The sequence below is a fragment of the Penaeus monodon genome, unplaced genomic scaffold (genome assembly GCF_015228065.2).
Source record: "Penaeus monodon isolate SGIC_2016 unplaced genomic scaffold, NSTDA_Pmon_1 PmonScaffold_455, whole genome shotgun sequence".
Classification (NCBI taxonomy): Eukaryota; Metazoa; Arthropoda; class Malacostraca; order Decapoda; family Penaeidae; genus Penaeus; species Penaeus monodon.
The window spans coordinates 37,501-42,962 of record NW_023659386.1 but is presented as its reverse complement, the minus strand read 5'-3'; the positions used below and the strand labels follow the sequence as shown (position 1 = coordinate 42,962).

The window sequence follows — 5,462 nt, the reverse complement described above, 5'->3', positions numbered from 1 at the left end:
TTTAAAATAAATCCCGTAGGGCAGAAAACTTCACCTCGATTGCCTATTTAGCCATTGGGTGGGCAAGCCAGCCTAATTCAGTGCTGGTCCCAAGCTCGGATAAATAGAGAGAATGATTACTTAAAAGGTAACATCTGCACTCTCCGTGGAAAGGAACTGGGGACCTACCACGTACTCACTCCAAGACCATCACAACATGAAAACTACATTAAGTATCATGCTGTGACCACGGCGGCACAAACATGAACCTACCGTAAAAAAAAAAAAAAAAAAAAAAAAAAAAAAAAAAAAAAAAAAATATATATATATATATATATATATATATATATCATATATAAATATCATATACTACTATATATATATATTATATATATATATACAACATACATCATACATACATACGTTAAATCATTATAATGTATATATGTTTATATTATTTTATATTATATTATATATATATTATAATATATATATTATATATATGTATGTGTACTATGTATATGCATATATATATTTATGTATATGTATATGCATGTATGTATATATGAACATACACACACATATCTCATAACTAATTTATGTGTTGTCTTACATAATTCTTGCATACACACACACACACACACACACACCACACACTATTATGTGTGTGTGATGTGTGTGTGTGTGTGTGTGTGTGTGTGTGTGTGTGTGTGTTTGTGTGTGTGTGTGTGTGTGTGTGTGTGTGTGTGTGTATGCCTGTGTGTATATAAAACATTATATATATATATATATATATATATAATATATATATATATATATATATATATATATATGTATAATATATATATATATTATTGTATGTATGTATATATGTGTTTATATACATATATATACACATGTATGTATGTATATAAATACACAAAGTGCTTCATATTTTGATGTCTAGCACATTAAACATTCCAGGTTCGGAATCCTGGCAAGGTCGCAGCTTTTTAAGTATAGAGTTGTTCGTTTACTTACAATACTTCTCTTTCGTGCATATATATATATATATATATATATATATATATATATATATATATATATATATATATATATATACACACGAACAGAGAGAGGTTTCAGTAAACGAACAACTTTTTACTTAAAAAGCTGCGACCTTGCCAGGATTCGAACCTGGAATCTTCTGATCCGTAGTCAGACGCGTTATCCGTTGCGCCACAAGGCCATTGAATTACGGCATTTATACTGTATCACTAATTTCCTTAATATTGGGAATAACGAACATTTGAATTTGCAAAGTAGTTAATGTTCATAATAACGTAGTAAAACATGTTTGATATGAATGACCGTTTTTATTCATTATGATATTTGGCAAACATAATATTTCTCTCCGAATAAGTCCAATGATTACAAGAAATAAAAAAATGTGAACTGAATATACAATTGCGTCATTTTAAATACACAATTATGAAACGTCCAAAGTCTCGTAATAAATATAGAGTAAAAAGAAAGTACTGTGCCGTATACTGGAACTCAAGTTATACCACGTGGTCTGGCGAACTGATGCTGGCTACGCAGTTTCATTTCTTTCTGGTTTTGTTTATATTAGAATTTGGTAAAAGGATTGTCATGATTATAATTTTAAATACAGACGCATTTGACGATTTACTCTAAACAGGTTACCACGTATCTACTTTCGAAAAAAATTGTGCTCACCAGGGCTCGAACCTGGGACCTTCTGTGTGTTAGACAGATGTGATAACCACTACACCATGAGCACGATGTCTTCTTAAATGCAATTTAAAATTTTAATACATGTATTATAACATTATAAACTAATATATATAATATATTATATATATAATATATATATTATTATATATATGTGTGTGTGTGTGTGTGTGTGTGTGTGGTGTGTGTGTTGTGTGTGTGTGTGTGTGTGGTGTGTTTGTGTGTGTGGTTTGTGTGTCTCTCTCTCTCTCTCTCTCTCTCTCTTCTCTCTCTCTCTCTCTCTCTCTAGATCTCTCTATATATATATTATTATATATATTATATATATATATAATATAACTATATATATATATACATATATATTATATATATAATATATATATATATCTATATATATATATATATAGGTAAATATGTGTATAACATTTATGTATGTGGTGTGTGATATGTACACACACAAACACTAGAAGGCACAATCGAAACGCACGCACACACACATATATGTATGTAATTTTTAACATTTATGAAAATATACGAATATAGCATATGTACACCGTTATTCACAAGGCTTTGTACCTCTCTAGAGCTGGAGTCCGGACCCCTTCAGGGAACTGATGAAAAACTATGGACCCTTCCCAAGAATATTCATATAAATACTACTTTGCATGCAATATGTATAATGTACTGAGTTTTTTATTGTCTCGTATGTGTGATACACCAACTATTATTAAACCAAAATAAACGATCTAAAAATACTCATTTTTATGCAAAAAATAATGTTACTTTTATTTGTTCCTCATGGACCTCCTGAAACCCATTGGACCCCAGGCCAAGAACCCTTGATATTTCAATGAGGACATATTGCCTGGCCAGTCCTCTATGAAGTCCGCATGATGCCAGCAGCCACTTTTTCATTCTCCTTGTGCTACTAGGGGTTCAGTCCTGCTTTAAGATCTCCGTTCCATTCTTAGCGAAGTGCTCTGCTAATTTATCAGATAAAAGCCTATTGTAGCGCTCAAAGTACGCATTATGACCTGCTAAAATTACCTAAACCCTTGAATTATAAGACACACACACCACAAGATACGGGAGGTACTTAATTAATGTTTATCGCCCACAGCCAAGGATCACCGGATGAAGCAAGCAGGCGACATCGAACCCTGGTATTACTGCTCTCACCAACTTAAAAGGGTGCCCATTTATCCAAATGACATCACGCCACTGCACACTCCCCTTTCCTTACGATTTCCACACCCTTATGACGTCTAAACTTTTCCAAAGGCATCACACATGCAGGTGTATATATACATATATACATACATACATATATATATACAATTATACATATAGATATATAAATAAATATACATATATATATATACATATATGTATATATATATATATGTATATATATGTGTACACAGATATATAAATGTACCCACAGATATGATATATACATATATAGCATGCATACATACATACTACATACACACATACATACATACATACATACATACATACACATACACACACACATCCCCCTACATCAACACACACACACACACATCCACATACACACACACACACACCCCACACACACACACACACACACACACAAAACACCACACACACCACACACACACACACACACACATATGTAATATATCAAATAAATCTCTATATACAATTTTATTGGATATATATCCCCAATGACACAGGCACACATGTTTAAAACATGTATGTGTCTATATTTTCTTCAAATGTGTGTGTGTTGGGTGTGTGTGTGTGTGTGTGTGTTGTGTGTGTTTTGTGTGTGTATGTATATATATATATGTATGTATGTATGTATAATAATATATATGTATAATATATTATACATATATTATTATATATGTTATATATTATTTGTATATATTTATGTATATATATATTATATTTTATATATATAATATATATATATATATATATATTATATATATATATATGTTGTATATAACACAAAACATGCAAACACCAAAACAATTTTTTTCACGATAAAAATAACAAATCATATACAGGTGCTCATGGTGTAGTGGTATCACATCTGTCTAACACACAGAAGGTCCCAGTTCGAGCCCTGGTGAGCACAGTAAGTTTTTACATTGAAATTATTTTTGTTGTTATATGTGCATTTTTATATGTAACAAAATGGATGTATTCACTCATGCACGCGTGCACACAGATACACGCACCAATATGTATTCTTATATATAAAATATATATATATATTTTATATATTATATATATATAAATATATATATATATTATGTATGTATGTGTGTATGATGTATGTATGTATGTACGTATGTAGTATACAAGCATACATTTTAATGTATGTATATATGTATATTTGTGTGTATATATATATTGTGTGTGTTGTGTTTTTGTGTGTTGTGTGTGTGTGTGTGTGTGTGTGTGTGTTTTTGTGTAGTGTGTTTGGGGTATGTGTGTGTGGTTTATTGTGTGTGGGGTTGTTGTGGTGTGTGGGGTGTGGTGTGTGTGTTGTGTGTGTGTGTGTGTTGTGGTGGGGTGTGTGTGGTGTGGGTGTGTGTGTGTCTGTGTGGGGGTGTATTTGCATTATTTGTTTGAAAATACAGCATACTCCCAAAATGTAAATACATCTGTATAAAAAAAACTATATAACCGTACATTATACAGTTCATTTATTGCAAGGAATGAAATTCTGTTCCTCTGTCCGAGAGCCGTCGGGAAATTTTACCAGTCCGGGAGGGGTACGTGGGGATGGCGAACGTGCATTTGGGTGCCTGAATTGACAGCTTGTTTCGAGACGAATCTACATCGTAAAAGTTTGGATTGCCTTTGAAAGATTTCCACTAGAGAATACTAACAATCACGTAATCTTAAGTCGTTTACACGAGGTAATAATGTAATAGCAAATTAACACGATATAGTTTCGCCGTGATAACATACCTACCTACCTACATATGTGTATGTAGATACTTGCGTATACACACACAAAAAATATATAAATATATGTTAGGATATTTCATAAAACGGCTAATAACAATCGTTCTAAAATTGTCGGAAGGCATCATCGGTTTACAGGAACCTAATTTCCAGTTTTTATCCTATTACTTTATTTTATAATCATGCAAAAACGTTTCCCGACGACTTTCATAGTCTTCCTTAACTTTAGCAATAATAGATATGAGAGACAAAGGGAATGTCAAAAAAAGATCACACAACATTTCACACACACACATAAAACCCCACACACACACACACCACACACACACACACACACACACACACACCCACACACACCCCTGTGAGTCAACCCACACACACACACACACCCACACCCACACACACACACACACACACAAAACACTGAGCCCAGCGGGATTATGACAGTTACCCCCATATTCCGTTTTTGTGGATAGTTTCCAATAATTTCGCTTGCTTTGTTCAGGCTATCGTCATTCTAGTTTATGAATTAACGTGCCATGGTTGCCAGGGAACGATACAGTCTCGAAAAATACCTCTGAATTAAACTAGTTGAATTCACCGAGAGCACTCCTGGCCTTGGACAATAACCAGCATTCTGTATCTCTAATTTTACGGTTATTTCCTTTACAATGAACTTCCATTCTTTCGTTACAGGTTCAATTCTCATTTCATTCATCGACGTTCAGTATTGTCACTTCGACCAGTTCCAGCACCGTATCCACTTAAACAAGAAAAGACAG

General features: G+C 32.9%; 3 non-coding genes across 3 annotated transcripts; 1 reads left to right on the top strand and 2 right to left on the bottom strand.

The window, feature by feature from the left end:
* Positions 1–1,134: 1,134 nt before the first annotated feature.
* Positions 1,135–1,207, bottom strand: Trnar-acg. Its single transcript has one exon. It is a non-coding gene; the product is annotated as a tRNA-Arg (tRNA).
* Positions 1,208–1,689: 482 nt separating this feature from the next.
* Positions 1,690–1,762, bottom strand: Trnav-aac. The gene has a single exon. It is a non-coding gene; the product is annotated as a tRNA-Val (tRNA).
* Positions 1,763–3,770: 2,008 nt separating this feature from the next.
* Positions 3,771–3,841, top strand: Trnav-aac. Its single transcript has one exon. It is a non-coding gene; the product is annotated as a tRNA-Val (tRNA).
* Positions 3,842–5,462: the final 1,621 nt, after the last annotated feature.